The 16,332-nt window shown below is 40.4% G+C and overlaps 1 protein-coding gene across 2 annotated transcripts in view; it reads left to right on the top strand.

The window, feature by feature from the left end:
- The window catches only part of GPR39 (G protein-coupled receptor 39), a 208,028-nt gene that overhangs the window by 39,287 nt on the left and 152,409 nt on the right, over positions 1-16,332 (top strand). The gene's annotated exons all lie outside the window — the stretch shown is intronic.

Raw genomic sequence — 16,332 nt, 5'->3', positions numbered from 1 at the left:
GGATGAGTGTCTCATTATCATTCCAATCTAAATCTTTAATTTTTAGAGCTAAGCTGCTAATATTATTTCTTAAAATTTTGGTTAGGATCCTGAGCAAGTTATTTCAAGGGAGTTCATTATGGAAAAATGACAAATCCCCTCTTTACCTTCTACAGTGCTGAACAGAATGGTTGCAGCATTGCAGACCGGCTAGCCAGGAAAAGGAAACAATTGGCCATAGCTGCTATTGGATTTTGTGTGGTCCTCTGTTACATGCCTGGCCATCCCTTTTGCTCAGCAGAGACTTCTAAGGGGTTATATGTAACTGGATTTCCACTGTGATGTACAGTGGACCCTTGACTTACAGACGACTTGACTTACAGACTTTTTGAGTTACAGACTTCTCTGGCCGCAAAATTTAGGTTTGACTTGCAGCCTGAGAATTGACTTACAGACCAGAAAAAAACCAAAATGGAACAAAAACAGCCTGTTACGGGATTAATCAGTTTTCAATGCACTGTAGATCAATGGAGACTTGACCTACAGACTTCTTGACTTGAGAACCGCCTTCCAATACGGATTAAGTTCTCAAGTCAAGACCCCACTATAGTGGATAGAATGATTATCCCCATTCAACCGTGGAATCTCACTGGGATGTGGAACTAGTAAAATCACTCCTTAAATATCTCACTTACCTTGAAAGCTCTATTAGGGTCAGTATAAGTTGGTTTTGACTTGGTGGCACATAAGAACAATAACAATGACAACAATGTAACTACTGAATGTTGGTTTTGTGGGGGCCTGTTTTGGTTACAGTAAAAAGCCAGTGATCATGTTAAAACATTTAAGCAACCTGGAATATTCCACTTGATGACCTACCTCGTTGCGAGTCTCCTTGCGCACAGCTTAAAAGTTTGCATCGTGAATTCTCTTCACTGTGGCTAGGGATATTAATTTAGCCTCATCAAACTGGTGTGGGGCTGAAAGGGTTGGATCTTTGTTGACTGACGGGGAAATGATGATGCCTTCCAGACAGGCTGTCAGAGTTTGAGCAAAATGCAGTAAAACCAAATCATAACCTCTTGTTAGCCTTCAATCAGACTGCACTGGGGATAGGAAAGAGACACGCAGCCTCAGCCATCTTGGCTTCATGCACAAGACTCCCATTTGGAAGTGCTATGCTGTGATGTTAGACACATATGGTATCTGCATAATTCGAACAAATGAAGTCTTCTAGCACTCTCAGAAGTCTCAATTCCATTAACTTTTGAGATGACAGTTTCCAGCCTATCATTGTAGAGGGCAAATGTGTTGCACTGTTAAATGTTCTTACAGACTAATCTATTTCTTCAATCAGGTAGAAAAATCCCAGTCAAGGAAACCCAGAATTAATTTCCCTTTACTGATAAAGCAAGTAATATTTTATGTGGGGCAAAGCCTTCCCCCAGAGTCATGGAAGGGATGGCCCAAACTCTTTCAGTTCCCATAAATCAAGTCTCTTAGGATCCTTCTTTGTGTTGGGGGGGGGGGTTTGGCTGTCCATATTGATGCTGTGCAAGTAAGAAGACCATCAGTATTCACTGAGACTATACATGGGGGGGGGGAATACACAATTTGAGCTCTGTAGAATTGCAAGTCTGCATCATTCTTAGGAAATGCTAGGAGCCTCATTATGTATGCTCTTTCTTTCTGGTATACCTCACTTCAAGAAATGCTTAACCTGGTCATTGAACTGGTCATGTTACTGAATTCTGTTCTCAACAGACTGCCTGCACAGCTTTGTGTTAACTGCTGCGCTAGCTGACCTACACTGCAGAAATGTGGATTGCCAAAGATTCTTTTTGGAAAAGCAGTAAATCACTGAGTGAAGGTTAGGATCTTCCAATCCAACCCAATACACTTTCTTATAAGCTTGCCCATACAAGTGACAGAGGAAGACTGGCTGTGAATGCTGTTTCATAACAGGGGATGATTACTAGAGAAAGGATTCTTGGGTTTTACAGACTAGAGCTTCCATAATTCTTCATTCTGGGAATTCTAACCATATTTCAGGCACCTTGCAAATACACAAATGTGATGCACCTTGGAAAAAGGCCTAAACTGAAAGGCTTTGAGATTTAACTAGGTTTAGCTCCCCACCCCCGCCTGGGTCCCATTCACACTTGTTGAAAAACATCCATGGCAACTGCTTTGAACTGAGTGCGAAGTTGCTAACTGATGCAAAAAAGGAGTCAGTTTCTGGGATTTGCTCTTGCTTGGTGTCTTTTTGTGAATGGTAGTGAGGAGAAGAGGGTATCCTGTAGACCATCTAGAGTACCACCATTGGTGTTGTCAACATTCAAGCTGCCTTTTGTTATGTAAACTTCCCATCCTTTTTCCTCCTGGCAATGATGGTTTGATACTGTCCAGCAATATTAGGCCACTTCCTGGCATTTTACATTGTGGGTACAGAAGGACAATAATTGACATTCATAAAATAAAGGGTTTTGTATTTTTTTAATTGAATTATCATCTCTGACTGTTAGCCATTGTATAAAGTTTCAGGCAGGATTCTTTCCTAGCCTTACTTAAGACCTTTCACATTCAAAGGATGTGGTCTACTCCTGAGCTATGAATCCCCCCCTTTCCTGGTTTTTATTCCTTCTAATAGTAACCCCCAGTGAAGAGAAGGGACATTGATTTATGGATCAAGAAGACCATAGTGGGGAGGAAATTCACATATATCTAGAGTCTCAGCACCACTTTTCTACTTTTTCTTCTTAAATTGCTGAGCTTCAGGAGAGAGAACATTGGCTCCTTCCTACCAGATGGCAAGTCTGTGCTCACAGTAAGATTAGCAGAAGGCTTCAGAAACAGAATGTTCTTAGATATGCTTCTTTTGCATCTTTGGTTCTCAAGCGTATTCTTTCATGGACCACCTGAAAATCCATCCCAAAGTCTGTGACCATTTAATCAGTGTGTCATTTTATTCTATAAATTGAAGCACACATGTGACTCATATGTTAGTAACCACACTCTCAGTATTTTAATGGGTGCACAATTTTTTTTTCTCTATCCAGTGTTCCACATGTACTGCTGAACCACATTCTGCAATGTTAGCTTCTTATGATTATGGATACATTTTTTGGTAAAATACACCTTTCCCTGGGCAAACAATCTGGAGCACTTTGGCTTATTATCTTACTTCCTTTTCAGAAGTGTTCTAAAAAGTATTATCCAGTATTCTGAAAATGTGATACCCTTCTGTTTCAGTCACTGACCATGCATATATATAGAATGGCACAGTAATTTTACATTGGCTGCCTTTTATTTCTTCCACTGGTTTTCTAAAGCTGTGCATCTGCTCAAACACCTGGACAGCATGGGCTTTCTTAGCTATAGTATTGTTGTGGACTCTTTTGTGACAATAATATTGTGGAAAGCCAATATTTTAAAAGTGTTATGCACTTAATTTTTGTTATTAATACTTTTTTTGGGGGGGATTATACTGTCAATGTGATTTAATGTTCAAGGAATCTGGAGGATTCCAGTTTTAAAATACCGTAGCTTACATTAGGATGTGTCTATAAATGTGTTTTGATATCTCCACATTTTTGTATGGTGTTTAGAGGAGATCTATGCTGTTGAAATGCTGGATGGGGAAATGTTTTTAAAAAACAGTCATTTCTTTGAAATGGTCCTTTTGAGGCAAATTTAACTTAGACTGAAGAGCACTTATCTCAGGAAAAGTTCTGCATCCTGCTAACTTTATTATATAATTTTCTTCCCTCAAAGCAGCTGTAAAGATTCTTGTGTACTTCATTTTTTTTCCTCAGGAAGGAAGGAAGGAAGGAAGGAAGGAAGGAAGGAAGGAAGGAAGGAAGGAAGGAAGGAAGGAAGGAAGGAAGGAAGGAAGGAAGGAATTTTATTTCAGGTTGATGAGTCACTTTAGATGGAGCAAAATCAGTGGAGTACATATGCTCTTTCCAGCACAATCTCCAGAACAAGAAAAGGGAACAAAGAATCTTCTTTTTTTATACCATAATCTAGCAGCACTATCTGTGGAACATCCTATTGTGATCCAAGGGTTGTCTGTTTAACCATGTCTTTAAATTTGAACCATACACACCAGAATTCTTAACAAGGGTACAGGGCAAAGAAAAGTCTTAATTCCCCTTCATAAGATCGCAATCAGCTTTCTGTGAAAAATAGCCATCATGTCTTATCCCATCTCAACGTAGACTGCAATTAATATTGACCGCTTGTCATAAACTCTTCTCTAGGCCAGATTATGGTATCGAGATCTTCAAGATGGGCTCTGCAACAACCAGATCAAGTTGACTTATTCTGTGCTAATATACTTTGTTTTATATTATATTATATTATATTATATTATATTATATTATATTATATTATATTATATTATATTATATTATATTATTATACAATGCTTTGCCAGAATTCAGAGCATGTTATTATTGGTTTACTCAATGCTTTGCCATCAAAGATATAGTATTCAATCATGCTTCCTTGTTCTGTATTTAAACTATAATTCAAGGTGATTCTGCTCCAGCCAAGCTCTTCAGTGGGAACAAACTGTCATTGGACCAAAGATCAGTTAGGTCTCAGACCCTGTTTGTCTGTTCCATAGGATTGCCTGTTCTGTTCTTGCTTCACCTAGTCGTGGCAGGCTTGCACCTTTTCAATTGAGTCCCAGAAAGGCCAAGTCTCCCTGAAGTACCCGTAATTTTATTGGCCAGTTAAATACTTAAGCTCTTTGAAGGAATGAAGATGTTTGGTCTTCCGTGTGTATTTTTTTAAGCTGCAAAACAGTTGCTTCCTGTCTAGGAGCTCTCCCTATTCTTGTCAAATAGTTCAAATGTGAGAGAAGATTAAGGGCATTCACCTAAGACAAAGTCTAGTTATCTTGGGAGTTACAACTATAGACCCTGTTGCCCTTTGAATTGGCCACAAGATGGGAAGGGAGGTTAAAATGGTGTGTATAAATGGATGGTGGCAGAGGAACCTATATGAAGTTACGCAGGAATCTGGATGTGAAAGAACTAGACATGCGAAAAACCCCGGATGGGGAATGTGGCAGATCAGCCAGGGATGTCAGAGTAATAGAAGCTAAAATGAAAATGGGAAAGCTTCAGGTCACACAGCCAGTCAGCTAGGAGGAGTTGAATGAAATCTCATTATTGCTAAATCTTAGCTAAAATAGGGAGCCCAGCCTAGACTTAGAATGAGTTTTCCACATTACCTTCATATTTCCCTTCTATTTAACATAGACACAACAAAGGGGAGATCCTCTCAATGGACATGTAATGCCAAGGGGTATAGGAAAAAAAAGATTAAAATATGTATCTACCTCCAAGCATGCCATGCCATTAGGGAAAGGATCCCTTATCTGGAAGGGAATGGCTAGCGCCCCCACTATCCATCGCTCTGTTCTATATGTTCAGGAATAAAACATTGTCAGTTTCAAAGTTCATACAGCACTGTGTTACGTCTGTGTTTCCGTGCTGTCTGTTTCCACACTCTAAACTTTTCCAGAGAGCAACAACAGTAAGGCACATGGGGGTGGGGGCATTTTAATACCGGTGTCATGTGCCAAATTAGCTAATTATGGCTTTGGTTTTTACATCTGCTAAACTGTTTTAAAATATTTTCTCCCTGTGAAATAGACTTGCGGGGGCCATTTAAATGTGTGCCTTTCAAACCCTTCAGGGACCCCACACACACACACATTTACTCATTTGGCCTTGTCTGATACCTTGATTATCATTCTGGCCCAACGTCCTTATCCAAATTACCTATACTGCCCAAGACAGTGAATTGGATTGGTAAGTAAATATTGTAAGATATAGAGGTTAAAGGGTAATTTTAGTTGAGACCAACTGGGAAGAATGGTTACATTAGCTGGCTCCTTTTCACAGTGCAGGCCAGAACCTCTCCTGTTACATGTTGTCAAGTGGCTGAGGATAATCTCTTAACCCCCTCTTAGTAATGCTGCCACAAAGCATTAAGGCTCCTGCGAAGAAGATGCTTAACAGAAATTGCCTCGTTGCTTACCAGGGATCTCAGGGAATAATCTGCTATACTCTGGCTATTGTGTTGCAAGTAGCTCCCATGACGATGAGTATGAAGCCATATGGTAAGAAGAGATATGGCTGAAGAAGCAGGTCCTTCTGATGACCCCACTCATTGATGACCCATCCCCTGCAACAATCATTGCTTGTATTTCAACTGTTTTCCTACAAAGGTAGAAAGTAGGAAGAACAATCTTTCTGAGTTCTGCATTTAGCTAATATGGCTGCCGTTGAGTTGGTAGCTACTGTTCTTGTTCTTCTGTATGCTTTCTTGTTTTGGAATGGGTAGCTCAAATGTACAACTGTCCACTGGGTCCAGGAGGGCTACTGTTAGTTTTACAGCTTGCTTCTCTTCCAGAGAAGTCCAAATCCCATACATGGTTCTCCTTTCTCCCATCATTTTGTCTCCACAACAATCCCATGAGGTAGGCTAGTCTACTGTAAGAGATAGTTACTAACCCATAGTCACCCCGGAAGATTCAGTAGAACATCGAACTTGGGCCTCTCAGCTCCAGATCTGACACCTTAAACACTGTGGTCAAAATCCTCCTTAGTTACACCTGTTCGCATGACATGGTTGGAGTAAATCTCGTTGACAATTTGCTGCAAGTCAAGAAGTTAGCATTTGCTGTTCTACACCAGGTTGCACAACTGGGTACACACCAGCAAATGCTTAAACTCACTTTTTAATTTGTATCAGTTAACCAACAAGATTTATGCCAGTGCATAATACTGGCATAAAAATTCAACTGAATTTTGGCCTGTGGCACAAACAGTCTTGCGGTTCCTTAAAGACTAAAGTATTTTATTTGGCATAAGCTTTCTTGGACTGGAATCTATCAGATTTATTGGATGATCTGGGATGCTGTCCACAAAAGCTTATTCCAAATAAATCTTGCTAGACTTCAAGATGCCACAAGATTTTGTTGGTTTGGAAAAAAATTATTAAGGGTCTAATCACATGGACCATTTGAATTGTTTTTTCCTCTCTTTTTAAATATTAATATATGTATATGTATAGTCACAGGGTATATATACCACTGAGCCCATTCACATAGACTCAGTTGGTACATTTCTTGCTCTTTGTACCTGTTCTGTAGGTTACACATGCCATCTCATATGCAGTGGTGCCTTGAGTTGCGAACTTAATTAGTTCCGGATGATGGTTGTAACTCAAGTTGGTTGTAACTCAAAGCACCATTTCCCATAGGAATACATTGAAAAGCGATTAATCCATTCCAGCTGTTTTTTGGTTGTATCTCAAGGTGCTGGTTGTATCTCAGAGCATTAGTTCCCATAGGAACTAATCCATCCACTGGGGGGATTCTTTTTTTTTAACCTTAGATGACCTCTAAGGTTAAAAAAGGGCAGGAAAGGAGGGAGGGAGGGAACAATGGGGAAAAGAGGCATTTTTTCCAGTTGTATCTCAAAGCGCCGGTTGCAAGTCAAAGCAAAATGTTGTAACTGGAGGTGGTTGTAACTTGAATTGGTTGCAAGTCAAGATGGTTGTAAGTCGAGGCACCACTGTAAATCAATTCATTTTCTGCCCTGTTTTGGGTCCCGGCGGCCCTAATTTTTAAAAAACTTCATAAGTGATATATCACTACTTTACTGTCACTGTTAGTTGATGTGCCACCTGGTGGGATATGTCACAAACAGCCCTTCCTTCCTTCCTTCCTTCCTTCCTTCCTTCCTTCCTTCCTTCCTTCCTTCCTTCCTTCCTTCCTTCCTTCCTTCCTTCCTTCCTTCCTTCCTTCCTTCCTTCCTTCCTTCCTTCAACCGGGTACTGGGAGAGTAGGAGGAAGGTTGTCTTAGTTCATATTGTTGTTGCTGCTGCTGCTTCTGCAAGAACTTTCCACAAGTTGGAAGCAATTTATTGCTAAGCATTAATTTTTTGATTTTTTAAGGGTACAAACTCGATGGCCATGCAGTGGCCATGGCACCCAAGAATCCAGCCCATTCTCACAATAAATAAATCGACCTCTGTGTTCACACAGAACAAATCGATAAAGGTTGAATCAATACAAGGTTCATATCATTTTTAAAAGGCTATGCCAGTGATGTGGGGAAATGCCCTATTGCCATGCCAATTGAGTCAATGTTGCACATGCGTCATGTGAACGATTTCAGTTACCACAGCATTGATTAATTATGGCCTAAGTGTGCTCTGCAGCTGGGCTGGGGAATTTGCATTCCTCCAGATATTGTTGGACTCTGCTTTCCACAAAAAACTTTTTCAGTCTGACTAAAGGGAATAATATTTCATCAACATCTGGCGGGGGGGCTATAGGTTCTCTACCTCAGTGTAAACATGCACACGCCAGCCACGGAACCTCTGAAGCTGTATGTGTACTGGCCAGCTCTCTGTAGCATGTAGCTACTTTGGGAAGTGTGAACATCTCCTACTCTCCCGTTTTAGATGTACAGTATTTCCTGTTATATATTTATTGCTGTGAAATATGGCTCTGGCTGATGGGTGGAGATGGCTGAGTTGTTGTGATTTATTTTACTGTCATTGTTTTGCTTTGTTACAATTAAATCTTCTTGGTCAATATATAACTCCAGAAAACCCACTGAGCACTGACAGGACTCTCATCAAGATGTTCTCCCTGTTCTGCCAACAAAAGCATCATAATAAAATCCCAGTCAAAGGAGTTATCTCCATTCATGTATATTGAGCTGGCTTTACTATTAGTCAGGTGCCAAATCTGATTTGCGTTCACAGGAGGAAAAACAGCTGTTGCTGAAGTATAGTAGTTTTCTCTGGAGAGCTACTTGGTAAAGTGTAGCTAATGCTACTTTTAAGCTGGAGATGCTTATTGCTGTTGGTGAATTGCTGCTAGTTATAATCTTTATTCCATCTGCGTATTTGTGATTTCACCAAAAAAGCTTCTTATGTATCAGATGGTCTTGGCAAAACTGACTTGCGTGCTGATATAAAAGAGTGGTTGTTTCTAAAATCAAGAATAATGTAAAATATGAGATGTGGAGCAGCAGTGGCTCATCTGTGAGACACACTCACTGTGTTTATGCAAACACAGGCTGGGATGTCACATGATAAAGCCATCCCCTTAAATAAAGAAATAATGTCAACGTAGTGTCAAGAAAGGTAAATGGTGACTTTGGGTCCTGGGCGGTGCACCCAGGATTGTTTTCGTTTCTGCATCATTATACCAGCACCATGTCATGACAGCAGGAGCGGTCAATGCCAAGGAGAGAGAATAAAAGTATACTTGTTCTGGAGATATACTCAGATGAAGCATGAAAAAAACAGGATTTAGCTGTGGTACAATGAAAGCAAGTGTAGTAGACAAGTGGGGGAAACAGCTGGGTAGATCAGAAGTACAAAGTGGGACCTGGTGATTAAGAGTGTCTCCTCACACATGAATGGCAGCACCCACTATGGACAAGTGTGAAACTCATCATCACAGCATCACACATTGTGTGATAGGAAACCAGATCCACCCACCCACCCAAAGACACTGACATAGTTCATCATGCTGCGTCTAGTCTAGATGGTTTAGAAGTGCTGTGACATGCAGGGATTGCTGTGAGGCATAAATTGGAATGAGATGCATTTTGTATGTTTTCAAAAACAAAAACAAACAGCAACCACCACCCCAAAATGCGTTGCAAGACTCAAGTGTAATAAACCTCCCATCTATTTTTCTTCCAAAATCTTCCCTCAAATGAGTAAGAAAGTTTCCACCCTGAACATATTTAGATATGATCTTCGTTAGCTATATATTAGAAATGTAAATGCCTTTGCTTTTAAAACAAAGCACTTAATATTTCAGTTTTAATGCTTTAGTCATTGCGTGGCCAAAATCCTGTATGATATTATGTAATCCTCACTATCTGCATTTTAAAACATGCATGTCACACTTAGAGGAGGAAATGAGACTGAGGGTGAGGCATTACTTAGGCATTATTAAGTACTTAGAAAATGCTCTGTTCCACCTGGACTACTTGAGTGTCCTGTGAGTGGCACCCATATTAATAGCTGAGAACCACAGGTCTATGTGACAACAGCGGTGTCTCCTTTACCTGACCACAGGTCCCTGTGGTGGCCCATTTGTACCTAGCCTGAGGACAACTGAAAACTGCCCATCTGCAAGGGCATGGAGGGATTGGCAGATAAAAGAGTGAGGCAGAATATTTACCTCCTGCCAGGTCCCTTTCTCTGCACCTTTTACAACTGGTTTTTGCACCTGTCCAGCCTTCTTTGCCTTGCTGTGCAGCAGTGGTAGTTAATCTATTGTGATACATGGGGCACCATCCTACCTCAAACCCAGGCTGCTCCCCCATTCCACTCCTGCCTGTAAAAAATCTCCCTCGCTCTCCCCCACCCCTCCTCTCCTCTCTCTCTCTCTCTCTCTCTCTCTCTCTCTCTCTCTCTGTGTGTGTGTGTGTGTGTGTGTGTGTGTGTTGGCAGGTGTGGTTGTAGATTTTGCTTTAGTGAGGTATTCTTTGTGGGTGAAATAATAATAGTGGTAGAAGCTTAGAGAGACAGATATAAAGAGCTATCTCTCTAAGCTTCTGCCACTATAAATGATGGAGATGGGATTTTCATTTGAGGTGCACCTGAAGTGATGGGGAAACTATCAAAGCATCTTAGACTCCAGTTTCCATCAGCTCAGCTAACAGATTCTGGGAACAGTCATTCATCTAGACATGGAGGACCATAGGTTCCCCAGCCCTTACCCTACAGGGCAGAGTTGGACAATGTGTGGCCCTACAATAGAAGACTTTTTGTGAAAGTGACAAAGGCATGCCCTCCTCACTGTGGAAATGTGTATGGTTAGAGGCATGGCTAGCCTTTGTTGTTTTGTCTGGCTACTTGGTTCAATTAGTTGAAGAGGAAGGGAAAAAAAATTCTGATTACTAAAACTTGGTAGAAAACCATACTGAAAGGCAAGAGCTGGCGAGGAAATCAACAGACGGTTGTATGTGCAAATTGCCCTTCTGTATAATTAATAAAGCTGTTGCCCATTTAGGAGCCACCAGTTACCTCTCATCTTTTATTTGCTGAATATCAATGTGGTGTCCATTCTTACATTGATCTCTGCTGGTCCTAATGTGAGAGGGGAAACAGAGAATGCTACCATTTCATTTTATAGCCTGAGCCCAGTCTATGTGTAAGCACTTCTAACTGACAGTGTGCAAAGCTGTCATCTGAATGAAGGAATAGAATCCCGAGATTTAATTTAAAAGTTGTTGTATGAGGGGAACATATCCTCTACAAAGCAAAGGCCTACATTTGTTACGAGCCTGAAAAAGGTAATGTCTGAACACTGCAGTGCCATAAACATTGCCCTTTTCATCTAAGAGCTGGCAGAAATGCAAATCACATGCAACACACAAGTTAGTTAGTTCCTTCTTTGGTACAACATTTTCATTGGTAAAGAATGGCTTAATGTTGCAGCAAAATGATTGCATTCCGGTAACTGCCACATCTGGCTTCACATCAAACCCTGTAATCATGACATGTGAGAAAAAGGGCATCTGTCCTTTACAACTCACAGTTTGATTTTGCTTTCAAATTATTTGTGGCCTTTTGCCAGGACTGATTTCCAACCCAGAAAATGGAAAGAGAGAAGTATGCAGGAGACAATCGGAAGAACAAACAGAAGGGCGGTAGATGGATGGTCAGACACTTCACTACACTAATACTTTCAGCTTGGGCTGGCAGGGTTCCAGTGTTGTGCTGGCTGCTGGATTAACTTCTTATAAATCTGTGATCTCGCAGGCAGAAGATTTACATGAAGTGTCAATACAGAGCAATGAAACTGTATAGCTTGATTCTGACCCAGGTTTCTTCACAAGAGTAATCATCCACTTGAATGGCACAGCTGCCACTTTTAATTCCTACACCAAAAGGCAAACGTGGAGCTGTTGTCAAAACCAATGGATGGCACGCTGTGGGATCCTGTAGGATGCAGTTTCTCAGCCTCTGCTATTAGGGTGGATTTTCCTATGCTCCTCTTAGGGAGAATCTTCTCTGCCTAAGACAGTTTTAAAATGGTTTAAGAATAAATAGCCTAACCCTTTTTCTGCCTGCATGGGTAGGGTGATGTTTTGAGGAAGAGGGAAAACATATGGGGTTTAGCCTCCCTCTCAAACAACAGAGTGAGCATGCTTAAGTCACAGAGAGATGAGTTTTGTTGAGGGAAGTATGTGGGAAGACAAAATTGAACAGAACATCCTGGAAGAGGACATCATTAGGCTGGTTGGAATCTGAAGATTCTACACTGCAACATTTTGCTGCCCATCTGACAAGTATAGCTGTTATATGCAATGCATCTAGGCTATGTAAGCTTATGGTATTGAAAATATTCAAGGGGACTCCTATATGGAACAAATATTTCAAGGGCAAATAGTCAACTAAAAGGGAGCTATTGGACAATGTACTGGAATACCAGAAAACTGAGGACTTGTTTACTTACAACACTAACCCATGGTTTAGCACTGTGTCCACACCTTGGAATGTGCTAGCTGGAGCAAAGCCTCAGACCTGTGTACATTTCCTTCCTCTCTTGTTCTTCTGGGCCTAGGAGAAAGACTGCGCTAGCTTTTAGTTTTATTTTTCAAATCCTAGCTTCCTGTTGTATGCAAAAAGGGCTTATTTATTACAAACATTGGTCAAAACAACCAGACTCCAAACCAGAAATTGTTATAAACCACAGTTTCTTATTCATATTAAACAGAAGCCAAAATTACAAGAAAATAGAAACTAAATGCTAGAGATCTTCTCCTAGCCATGTGAGATAAAGAAATGTAATTTTTTCCAGCTTGTAGTTGTAACCCTTTAGTCAACTGGGTTAGAGAGAGCATTCATTCTGGCAGTAAAGGTACATTATACGGTATAAAATAACTAGACAAATGGTGTCCCAGGGGAACAGAAGAATTGTTAAGCAGTTGAGGTGGATAAGCATTTCATTTCAGACAGTTTTAGATATGGTTATCATATATTTTAAGGTTAACATTCATAGTTTTTCCGCCTTCACATTTGCTTAGGATGAACAGATCGTGATTTGTGAGTTAAGTACATATGTAGGTTTACTGGGCTTAAACTGGCTTTCCTTTCATCTCCCTGCTAATACAGTACGTAGGTAAAGGGGGAGCCCCAAAGGTTGGAGGCAGATATTTACCTTGATCGCTTGTATTAAAATCTGACCCAGCTAGCAGGCTGGAAGGATATTCTGTTAGTTATTTTCATCCTGCCTTTGATGTGCAATTTCCTAGAGACCGTAGCATCGTCCTGGAAGGGCAGCAGAGTTGTGTGGGGCACAAGGGGGGGAGTATTTTGGATATCTTATTAATATAATCCAATTGCCACAGCCTGGACTGTGCAGTCCTGTTTTGTCCAAGGAATGCATCAATCCAGGATAAGCAGAAAGCATCTCTAGCTCCTCTTTAATGGCACAAACACAATGCAGTTGCCAAGGGAAAGCCTCTGCCTCTGTTCTCCGTGTTAGTGTTTGAAGTGAGTAATTTGCAAAGGGCGGGGGGGGGGGGGATAGGCAGTGGCATGGAAATATTCTCTCAGGAAAAAATGGGTTTTTTTTAAAGAAATAAAAAAACCCAATTACAAATATGCCATCTGCTGCATTCAGAGTACAAAAGGGCTTCCTCTTCAGAAGTTTGAGCCAAGGATGATAATCCTTTCTTTGCCAGGGGTCACTTGGAGGTATCTGGAGAGCAGAGATGAGTTTTAGAAGCAGAAAAATTCTCCTTCCCTTAGCCTCCAATTCAGACATCAAATAAGGATATAACATTATTTGGTAATTGGCTGCTGCTTATTTATACATATATCTGGATATGTCAGCTGTCTGCTAAGACATCTTTCACTCTTTCCCCCCCCTTTCCTTCTTTAAAACTTTCCTCTAAAGGGAACAAGAGAGGGTTGTGCACATGTGTGTCTACACAAGGCCTCTGAACAGGCATTTTGTAGAAGCAATGAAAAGAGGAAGGGGTAAAAACTACAGTAATGCAAGTGGACAAATTTTGGAGCTATTATAGATGGATTCACAGATAACTGGACTATTTTGGACTCCGAGACAGAGGGAACCTGCTGTTCTCCTCCTGTATTTTTATCTAAATTTAGCATAAAGAAACCAAGGCCCTTTATATGTTTGAGACTTCAGTTCCAGAAGACCAAGCCAGCACAGTTTATGATATGGAGAGTAACAGGAGTTGTATACAAAAACGCCTGGAGTGGTGTGTCTTTGGGGGATACAGATGGCCCATTACATGGATGTCTTTGGAGGAACCCAGGGGAATGCTTCCCCCTCCTCTGAAACCTTAAATTTGTAAGGCATTTTGATGTACATAGGAAGACACACTGTGTTTAGTGGGGCACAGTAGGTGCACAGATGATGCCCATATGCCACTTTGCAGCTTCCCTAGACCCCTGGAAAAAATCCTGTAAACATTCTTGAATTGATAATATTATGACCTGCAATAATGTCAGACATTCAAAGTCAGTGGTAATGAATTGCTAAGGGCAGGGTGGAGGGCTGTTGTGTTGTAGAAGGATCTGGAACTCTTCCTTAATATCAGCGAATGTAGTATGTCTGACAACTTTATATCACCCATTAGCATCTGGCCCAGCCTTTGACATTCCAGATCAGTAAGATTACAGACCGTAGTGTTTATACCCAAGTGGGCACAGTGTGTTATTGCCTCCTATGACCAGCAGCCCTTTGGAACAGGGAGCCCCTGGCTGCTCCACAGGACTCTTGGTTCAAGTCTAGCAACACCTCACGAAGGTATAACATACTACAAACATTACTCCACCACCATTCTTTCACAATAATGCTCTAACCAAAGAATGCCAGACAGTATTTGTTAGGTTGAAGATAATTAAGTGTTTCTAGCTAGGAAGTCTAGACTGAAATGTATCCAGTTGATGGTGTGTAGATATTCAAGTCTCTCTACTCAAGTTGCAAGTAATTTGAGGGGAGGACCAGGAGGTGAGAATGTGTCCTCACCCCACTAAAGACATCTATTATTACCCTGTTTGGACTATCTCTACTGGATGTAGATGTTAGCCATGTGCATGTTACTTAATTAATATTTTTAAAGGGGTAGAGTAGTTCTAATATGTGAAAACTTCACAATAGTTTTCTTCCCATTAGCCTTTCAGGCTGTTCTGTCAAAATATTTTGACAATACAGCGTTCTGCCAACTACTGTTCTAGTACAGGATGGCGATCTAACACAGTGCTACATTTGATTTTCTCCCAGTGTTTTATGTTGCAGTTTGGCTCCTGATTATCCCTTTGTATTTTTTCATGACTGATGTCTAAGAATACCTTTTCTCCTTTAGTCCTTTGTATGACAGATGTCTTGTTTTTCAGTGAGTCTACCAACAGACGTCTTTTAATTAGACATTTTATCCTTAATTTTTCAATTTACACCTCTGCTTGATAGATCCCACATGTGATGCTGATGCAAATATTCAAAGACAGGAAATTTTCCTCAGAGAGAGATAGAGAAGAAAAGGGAGGGAGGGAGGGAATTATCAGCAAAAATCGTGTGTTTTTGTGTGTATAATTCTTAATTGCATCACTTTTTCTATCTGCTTTTGGGCTTCTGAGTGTAAATGAAAGCAGTCATAGGAAGCAAAGATGTTAAGTAATATCATGGTAGAAATTTATAAAAGGCTGAAACAAGAACAGTGCTCCCAATCACCACAGTTAGAGCTGCCTAGAACAAAGGCCAACATGAAATGCCAGTCAGTGAAAACCATTGCCACTTGTCAGGATTATATATAGCCAAGGTACTGCTATAAGATACCTCAATATGGGATAGTTTAATTATCCATCTGAGTATAATATAGCACCACTCTCTACTAATATATTTAACATTCTGAAGAAAATTGGATTTTTAAAAGAAAGAGGAGCACTAACAACTTGTTATGAATAAGGAAATAAACTAGATTGAGAACTAGACAGATGATTAAACCATGCAAAGAATTTTAGTATCCTTTCCTGTAAAGAATGGAGCCTATGCAAGTACTGCAGACACACCTGGCTTTTCTTGATTTTTATGAAAAATGTTCTATGTTGTCACAGAGCCTTGAAATATCTCTCTTTATCATACAGCAATTGTTCCATACCTAATCTCTGTCCTTCAACTAACTGAAAGGCCCATTTTTGTTTTTTACAAAGCATTATAAAAGAAAATGAAATGTAGAAGTAAACAATTAAGCTTCTTAAAAAACTAGTAAAACTGGTTGCTAACACAGCTTTTCATGAGATGATGGAAGAAAGATCTCT

Source organism: Pogona vitticeps, chromosome 1 (assembly GCF_051106095.1).
Source record: "Pogona vitticeps strain Pit_001003342236 chromosome 1, PviZW2.1, whole genome shotgun sequence".
Classification (NCBI taxonomy): Eukaryota; Metazoa; Chordata; class Lepidosauria; order Squamata; family Agamidae; genus Pogona; species Pogona vitticeps.
The sequence above is the reverse complement of the archived record's forward strand: the minus strand, read 5'-3'. Positions and strand labels throughout refer to the sequence as shown.